General features: G+C 44.3%; 1 protein-coding gene and 1 long non-coding RNA gene across 12 annotated transcripts in view; one reads left to right on the plus strand and one right to left on the minus strand.

The window, feature by feature from the left end:
- Positions 1–1749, minus strand: part of LOC109936317 (coiled-coil domain-containing protein 150) — a 92680-nt gene extending 90931 nt beyond the window's left edge. For 7 of the 11 annotated variants that reach the window (XR_007263533.1, XR_007263535.1, XM_048604559.1 and 4 more), the window contains exon 1: positions 1241–1608. The gene's annotated coding sequence lies outside the window, so the exon portion shown is untranslated. Of the gene's footprint in view, positions 1–890; positions 1132–1240; positions 1609–1701 lie in introns of those variants that run through there. The other 4 variants (XM_048604556.1, XM_048604557.1, XM_048604555.1 and 1 more) reach the window with 4 other exon arrangements.
- Positions 1305–7676, plus strand: LOC125484716. The gene is made up of 3 exons (XR_007263536.1): positions 1305–1397; positions 6002–6210; positions 7556–7676. It is a non-coding gene; the product is annotated as an uncharacterized LOC125484716 (long non-coding RNA).
- The last annotated feature ends 1688 nt before the right edge of the window (positions 7677–9364 follow it).

Raw genomic sequence — 9364 nt, forward strand, 5'->3', positions numbered from 1 at the left:
TCTTGAGAAACCCTGCTTAACAGAATGCTCATTCTTGGTTCCCACGATCTGGATGCCTCTTCTATTTTCCTCTGAGAGAGTATCTCCCTAATAGTAGCCAAAAATGGTACATCTGTTTGAACGAGGAATAATCACAGGAGACTCCTGCACTACCTTCCTATCTCTCCTGACAATCACCCATCTATCTGACTGGACCAGTGGTGTGACCACCTCTCTAAATTTACTAACCACCACATCCTGTGTCTTCTGTATGCTCCCCAGTGACTCCAACTGCCTCTCAAGCTGATTCAAACAGTCTGATATGAGATGGTTCTAAACACACAGGGTGGCACAGTGGCTCAGTGGTTAACACTAGTGCCTATGACTAGGATTCAATTCCACCCTTGGGTGACTGTGTGAAGTTTGTACATTCTCCCGGTATCTGCATGGATTTCCTCCAGGTGCTCTGGTTTCCTCCTACAGTCCAAAGATGTGCAGGTTCAGTGGACTAGCTACGTTAAATTGCCCATAATGTCCAGGGATGTGTAGATTAGGTGGGTTAGCCATGGGAAATGCAAGGTTACAGACATAGGGTAAGGGCGTGGTCTGGGTGAGATGCTATTCAGAGGAACGGTGTGATCTCGATGGGCCAAATGGCCAGCTTCCACACTGTAGGGATTCTATGACACCTCCTAACACATAATTAAGTGTGAATTATAACAAACTATTCGGCAGAAACAGGATTCAGACTAGCTTCAAAACACTAAATCGCTGTGTTCTACCTTTACAATGTGAACGTTTGGATATATTACAAAATTACAATGCTCTTCCATTCAAATGTATTCTTAAAATTCATTTTTTTCTGCGCGAGTGTCTATAGCGATTTGAAAAAAATATGTGGCGACACTAACATCTAACAAAGTCGACGGGGAAAAGCCTGGACAGTATCAGTGCAGGTAATTGACCCGTTCAGTTATGTTTCATCTTCCGCCCAATTTCTCACTTAGAATTCTCACCGTAATTTCCGGCACACACCTATCACAGCAAAAGGGTTATCGTTAGGTAAGCAAAGCTCCAACCTCCAATTCACTCTGTCCAAAAATACCATACATAAAAATAAAGGGGGACTGGCTCCCATTGTTAGTTACACTTCCCCGAAACCCTTGTAAGTAGCAGTATAATGCATATTCAAACCAAAGCCCCTAGCATCCACAGTATTCTTCCAGCATCGTCGCTGATGACGGGAAACAGTTTCACCTACACACTCCGCATGCACATTAAGTGCGTTGCAGCTCAAGAGCCGGAAAGCAAAAAGTGAGATGGTAGAGCAGGCAACGCAGACCGTGAGACGGGGTACAACAGCAAGGCCTCATTTCGTTACACTTAGCTCACTGCTGATCAACCTTGTCCTGGAAGAGGTTCGTAAACAGGGCAGATTTCAAACTAGTTTCAACGATGGCAGGATGCGGTAGTCTTCGGTCCGAGTTTCAGAAACTAAAAATAGTGCACAGTGATTTTAAAAAAAAACCTCGTTAAAAGAGAACAGATTTGAGTGTAGCCCCTTGTCCAAACTGCCCACTCTGTGAGAACGAAAGCAAAGCAACGACTTGGTGTGGCGACAGACGGCGGCGCTAGGCCCCGCCTCTGGTTACCCTGGAAACACCCAACGACTCCAACCGAAAGACCGCCACCCGAGACAGCTGACCCGGGTCTATTACTCACTCAGAGATAGTAAGAACTGCAGATGCTAGAGTCAGAGATAGCACAGCAGGCCAGGCAGCAGAGGAGCCGGAAAGTTGACGTTTCGGGTCGGAACCCGATTCCTGACGAAGAGTCCCGACCCGAAACGTCAAGTTTCCTTCTCCTCTGATGCTGCCTGAGCTGCTGCGTTGACCGGGGTCTATTCCTGCTGCAAGGCTCTCTGCTCAACCTCAGCTAGGGTTACTGTGCAATCTCCTACGTTCAACCCTCAGAAAACATGTGAGGAGAATAACAGAGATTTTGTCATCATTTGTGGAAGTGCTGAAGGTCTTAGAAAATATAAAGGTGGATACAGCACCTGATCAAGCGTATCCCGGGACTTTATGGGAGGTTGGGGAGGAAATTGCGATTGCAGAAATGTTTGTATTATCTATCACTATAGGTGAGGTGCTGGATGATTGGAGAATGGCTAATGTTGTGCCTTTGTTTAAGAAGGTTTGCAAGGAAAAGCCTTGGAACTAAAGACCTCTGAGTCTGACTTTGGTGGTGGCTAAGTTGTTGGAAGTGATTCTGAAAGCTAGGATTTATATGCACGTGGAGAGGCAAGGAATAATTAGGGATAGCCAGCATGATTTTGTGCAAGGGAAATGGTGCCTCACAAACTTAATCAAGTTTTTTGAGGAAGTAACCAAGATTGATGAGGGCAGAGTGGTGGACATTGTTTAGTTAGACTTTTGTAAAGCCTTTGGTAAGGTTCCACATGTTAGCCTAATTAGTAAAGTTATATCATGTGGCATTCAGGGTGAGCTTGCCAATTGTATACATGTTTAGCTTAATGACAGGAGGCAGAGAATGACTATGGAGGGGTTTTTTTGCACTGGCAGCCTGTGATCAGCAGTGCTCCACAGGGATCGGTGCTGGGTCCACTTTTATTTGTCATCTATATAAATGATTTAGATGAGAATATAGAAAACATGGTTAGTAAGTTTGCAGGTGACACCAAGACTAGTGGACAGTGAACAAGGTTATCTAAGAGTACAAAGAGATCTTGATCGAATGGGTCAAAGGCTGAAGAGTGGCAAATGGAGTTTAATTTGGATAAATGCAAGGTATTGCAATTTAGTAAAACAAACAAGAACAGGACTTGTACAATTAAAAATAGCACCTTGGGTAGTGTTGTAGAACAGAGAGATCTAGGGGTTCAGGTACATAGTTCTTTGAAATTTGCATCACATAAAGATAGGGTGGTTAAGAAGGCATTTAACATGCTTGCCTTCATTGCTCAGGCCTTTGAGTATCGGAATTGGGATGTTATGTTGACGTTGTACAGGACATTGTTGAGGCCTCTTCTGGACTACTATGTCCAGTCTGGCCACCCTGTTATAGGAAGGAAATTATTAAGTTGGAGAGGGTTCAGAGGAGATTTGCCAGAATTTTGCTGGGAATGAAGGATTTGAGTTATGGGGAGAGGCTGGATAGGCTAGGAGTTTTTTTTTCATTGGAGTGTAAGAGGTTGAGGGGTGACCTTATAGAGGTTTATAAAATCATGAGGGGTATAGATAAGGTGAATAGCAGGTGTCTTTTTCCCTAGGGTGGGGGATTTCAAGGCTAGGCAACATATTTTTAAGGTGAGAGGAGAAATATTTAAAAAAGACATGAGGGGCGATTTTCTTTTTGACACAGAGAGTGGTTTGTGTGTAGAATGAACTTCCAGATGAAGTGGTGAATGTAGGTACAGCTACAACGTTTAAAAGACATTTGGATAAATACATGAACAAGAAATTTTTGGAAAGATATGGGCCAAGCGCAGGCAGGTGGGACTACTTTATTTTGGGATTATGGGTCAGCATGGACTGGTTGGACCGAAGGGTGTGTTTCTGTGTGGTATGACTGTATGATTCTATCATCCACAGTGATGTCATATGACTTGTGGGTAGAACATCTTATGATCTTAAAGGATTGAGACCTAAACATCTGGATCTTCCTCGAAGTCTTTAACAATGTAATATCGATGTAATTTATGACTATTTATACACTAAACTATATTGTGTAAGGTATAAGATTCTTCTAGTTATGCCAGGAAATGGTTCTCCTCTAACACACTAGTCAGACCAAGTAGGCTTTATAGTTTCCTGTACTTAGAGTATATTGACAACAAACTATATCCTGCGTAGAAGCACAGACAGCAGAGTGAGTTGTATGCCCATGTAATTCCTACTTTCTTTGATGTTACACTATTATTCATTTTGTCATTTAATCACCTCCGACCTCCACCCTATCACAGACCCCTTTTGTTCTTCTCACTTCTGCATCTCCAGATTCTCTTAACACCATTACATCTGTATCAGTGATCAATTCCGACGAAAGGTCGTTAAACTGAAACGTTAACTTTTTTCTTCATTGTTGCTGCTAGATCCCTGTAACCCCACGTTTACCATTGCTAATCCACCTAGACTGCATATCCCTGGACACATAGAGGCAATTTATCATGGCTAATCCACTAAACCTGCACATCTTCGGACTGTGGGAATACCCAGTGGAAACTCACGAGAAACGAAAAGAACATGAAAACTCCACACGGTCACCCAAGACTGGAATCAAACTAAGGTCCCTAGGGCTGTGAGGCAGAAGTGCTAATCACTGTGCCACTGTGCGCCCCATATTGAAGGATAAATGTTGGCCACTACTCCAAGGATAACCCACCTGTTCTGCTTCTTCAAAATAATACTATGGGATAGAATCACAGAATCCCTACAGTGTGGAAACAGGCTCTTCGGCCCAACAAGTCCACATTGACCCTCAGAGGATCCCACCCAGACACATTCCCCTATAACCCGCCCAACCTACACATCTCTGAACTCTACGGACAATTTAGAATGGCCAATCCACCTAGCCTGCACATCTTTAGACTGTGGGAGGAAACCGGAGCACCTGGAGGAAACCCACGCAGACACAGGGAGAATGTACAAACTCCACACAGGCGGTCACCCAAGGGTGGAATTGAACCCAGGTCCCTGGTGCTGTGAGACAGCAGTGCTAACCACTGAGCCACCGTACCACCCAAATCTTGGTTTAATGTCTCATCCTATAGTGAACTGCTAGCTTTGATGCTTGAGCTCAAGTCTTTGGAGTTGGAATTGATCCCAGAACCTTATGATTTAGAGGTAAGAATGCTACCTACTGAGCCATGATGGAAAATGTCCTTATAAAAAGATAAAGTACAGTACTTTATGTTTAGCTTTATTGGTCAGAGTGAGATTGGGAGTAAATTGGAAAATTAAAATGACAAATGACTGAAACTTGGGTTCATGCAAACTGAACAAAGTTGGTCCACAAAGTGATCAGTATGTGTTTGGTCTTCCCAATGAAGCAGAGACTGCAACATGGGTAGTAAATAGAACATATTAAATTGAAAGAAATTCTAAATTGTATCATTGGTGAGGATTTTACACAAATTGGCAGGAAGAGGAAGGCAAAACCAGAAATGGATGACAGAGGTCCTCCAGTTCTGACTCTCATTCCAGTAGAAGTCTTGCACTGGCTAATGTGGCTTACAATTCACCAAATATTAGCTTTAGCAATCCCTACAGATACCAGCCTCTGAAAACTTGGCCTGCAAATATCCAGTTTTTCATGATCCCCTCTAGCATTCAGCTATTAGTGATACTTCCAGTGTCCTGTTACCAGTGACCCCTCCAGTGTCCAGCTACCAGTGATCTCTGCAGCATCCAGTTACAAATGGTCGCCCCAGCTTCCTCAGCAGAAAGTCTTAAGAGAAGAATATTCATCAGTATGGCAGAAGCAAGATTCTAGATGTCCACTAGATCAGTGATGATTCCATGCATGTTCTTTTGTGGGCTGCTTGGGCAATACAGGAACAGAAGTTGGAGATGTTCCCACCTAGCTAAACAATTTGGATGGAGGCAATAGAGAAGATAAGCAACCATGGAAATGTCTGGAGAATGTTCATGCAGAACCACAAGGCTGTTAACAATATTCTATGCTCAGCAAGGGTGAGTACCCAACATCACAATTCTCTTTGGAGGCAGAAAATGGATAAGTGTGAGGGTGTGCTTACTAGAGAGGGAGAGCCTATCTTGTTGATGACAATGGGAAGAGGTGACAGATTTTCCATGGAAATAAATAGCTGAAGTTCTGACATGGGGTGTGAGCCTGACAGTGTCGGGTCCTCGCAAGATGGCCCCAGAGTCACCAAATTCCACATGCATGCAATTGGACAAATTTAGTAGCAAGCATTTAAGGCATTTTGGTATGGCATTTGCTCTTGTGTAGCCACTAACATTTTTCTTCTATGTTCCAGCAGGAGAAGAGAACCCTGAAGATGGACAGTCGAAGCATTGTCACCCTCATCCCCATAGAAGAGGACGCTCTAGAGTTGGCATGGCACCAGGGTGGTTGCTTCAACATAGACAGTGGGGCTAAAGTGCTGTCACGAAAGTTTACCTCATCACTAGCCATGAGGGAAGTCTAAGTTAGAATGAGGAATGCTGTTCATGTGTATTCCAATGTGTAAGCATCAATGTGAGAAGCATGTGAATCTGAACTTCCATGTGGAAGGGCAAGAAACATTGATCATTCTGTTTTCTGTTGTCGGTCAGCCACAAGAACAGATTGCTGCCACCCCATGGGGACATTTGTTCACACTGAGAAGTGTTAAGTTCCAAGAAGGACCAAGAGACTGAAGCATTTAACAGCAGGAAATATTTAGATTAAGTTATTTCCTGCCCCAAAATGGCCGATGGCATCATTAGTGCACCCATCTGGTTCACTAATGTTCTTTAGGGAAGTAGACTGCCATTCTTACCGGGTCTGGCCTACGTGTGACGCCAGGCCCACAGTTATATGGCTGACTCTGAACTGCCGTATTGGCAATTGGGGATGGGCAATAAATGCTGCCCGGTCAGCGACATCCTCATCCCGCGAATGAATAAAAAAAACAAGAGACAAAGGCAATCTGAGAGGGTGCAGTATCACATCATTGCATCAGTGCAGCTTCTTTCATGTTGTGGGTGGGCACTTGCAAGTGGATTTTGGCTCACAACCTGAAGAGTGCACTGTCTGTATGCATAGATAACTGGCAGAGGCTGTGACAGCTGAGATGGTTGACACTAAGAGGAGTGAAGGAGGTCAGGGCTTAAGCTGTTGACTGCCTTTGGAGTCTTCTATAAATTGGCTTGTTGGAGATTCAGTGTGAGGTAAACAAAAATGTCATATGACTATCCAGGCCCTCAGTCTGCAATCTATGTCTTATCTACACATTGGCCTCCTCCAGCAAGAGGCTGGCAACTCTTCTGGAGTGCTAGATCCAGCACAATCAGTAGATGCTGGAGATGTGCCATTGCCTTGTCCATAAGCTCACAGAGCAATGGCAACAGGTGAGGAGGCACCAAGTTCCTCCTGCATTCTCAAGTTAGCCGGGAGGTATAACTACCTTACAAAGGAGGCAGCCTTCTGTTTCTGCTGGTTTCTGTTAGACCTGTGGACAGGGGCTGCTCAGTCTCCCTGCTGTGACCCAGGAATCTCAAGTTGTCACAACAGCAGAAAATGCTCCTGCATCTGAATAGGAGCTCCTCAACATGCCTGTATACTGCAGTCCTCAGCAACCAGGGAATGGCTGCTAAGCTGATCCCAAACAATGGGGCAGCAAGGTCAGCAGCTGTTTCCATCACGCTGCTGTAAAGGGTAAACAGTATGTAGGATTACTGGTAAAATAATTAAGAAAGCACACTAAATCATTTAGATCTCACTGATGACCAGACAATTAATGTTTCTTTGCTTGATTGTGATGATGCATGTAAAAATGCCTGATTTAGTTTATAAAAGTCTGCATTCATTGTTTTTTGCTCTCTGGCAGGGCAAAATTTCATTGGTCAGGACAAGGGCTAAGTGGCAAGGAGAGGTGAGGGACATTCATTTCAGTGAAATGTGGCCATTTATTTGGTTTGCAGGCTACAATGTTCGGCATGGACTTGTTGTACCAATGGGTATGTTTCCATGCTGTATGACTCTATGTGTGATTTGAAGTGCTTCTCAAGCCTATTGTGCAATTATTTCTTGTTGAGCTCCAAGTGCTCCCCTCCAATTATGCAGTGCATGGTTGTGTAAATCATGGCAAACCAACACTATCAGAGAGACTCCTGGTGCATCATGTTGAGGTATCCATTGTCTGCTGATATCCATCCTTGAAGGTACATATTGGAGTAACCTGTGGCACCTCGGAATGCTGGAGAATATAAGTGTGTTGGCTGTTACCAGGGTACCATCAACACCTCTGCAGGACCTCCTATGTGGTTTGCAGATGAGTTGCATGGTGAAGGAATGAAAATCCTTTTGATTAACAAGGCCTGTAGCCTGGCCTACAGGAGCCTTGATGACCATGTATGCAGACCTTGTACCTTGGAGAATCCAGCAATGGTATGAAAACCTCTAGCTCTCAAAGGTTGACTGTCCGCATCAGTTCAATAATATAAATACTGGTTAGCTGTCCTGGAAAGAGCATCTGTTTCTGCATTGATGTAGTGATGTGAGTCTGATTGGGAGATGACAGAGATATAGCAATTCAGGACCTTGAGTGACCATGACTCCTGGCATTGGATTACAACTACCAGAGCTCACCAGCTTTTACACTATGGCATATAGATGTCAGAGGTAGGTTCTTCACACAGAGAGTGTTGGGCATGTAGAATGCGCTGCCAGCAGTGGAAGTGGAGTCAGATACTTTAGAGACTTTTAAGCGACTCTTGGATAGGCACATAGAGAATAGTAAAATGTAGGGTATGCAGGGTAGTTTGATCTTAGTAGCATAATAGGTCGGCACCACATTGTGGGCCGAAGGACCTGTATTGTGCTGTACTGTTCTATGTTCTATGTTCTATAGATCAGTCATGGCCTCTTTAGAAAGATGCAATCTTTGGTAGCACTGCTGATCTAACATCTACGTCTGTGTCTGTATACCCTGACCACAGACTCTATGCTGGCTCCTGCTCCTTGTCTCCTCTGCAGCCTTTTGCTGTAGCCCTTCATAGGGTCATGAGTGCAGGAGGGCTGGAGCAGGTTGCTGTTGCCCTGATCCATGCACCCACATTTTCCATCCTTTCTCCGGTTCTCCTCTTGTCTGGAGGATCTCCCTGCAGAATAAATGAGGCCAATGCACTGGAGTATTGCCAATCTGATTGAGACACTGGCTGTTGCAACACTATCTCAAATTCCTGTTCAGTGAACACCCTCCCAGGAGTGTAGATTCAAGGAAACATAGACTCTAAATCAGTCAATGACTGCCTGAATCCTTTCAATTAACAAATGAGAAAAGCCTAAATCTATGGCTTCCAACTGCAGCAAAGCTGCAGGGTCCTGATGTGCTGTGTCCCATGTAAATATGGAGGGGCCCATAAAAATTTGATCTGTTGTCTCATGAATCTGATGCCTGATAGTTACCGATTTTGAAAATGTGAGTGGGTCCCCATGCAACTTCCCATCCATCTCCAAACAATTTTTGGGCCACTATTCCTACTTCCATTGGCATCTGTTTCTGAGGCATAAAATCTTCATGTCACCCGGAAGGTATGTTTAGCACCCTGGATGGATGGAAGGGGAGATGTAAGAAGTTGTACTTTCTGTACTTGCTTAGGAAGATTTGGGGCGGCATGGTGGCTCAGTGGTTAGC

This window comes from Rhincodon typus, chromosome 13 (genome assembly GCF_021869965.1).
Source record: "Rhincodon typus isolate 14 chromosome 13, sRhiTyp1.1, whole genome shotgun sequence".
NCBI classification, from domain to species: domain Eukaryota; kingdom Metazoa; phylum Chordata; class Chondrichthyes; order Orectolobiformes; family Rhincodontidae; genus Rhincodon; species Rhincodon typus.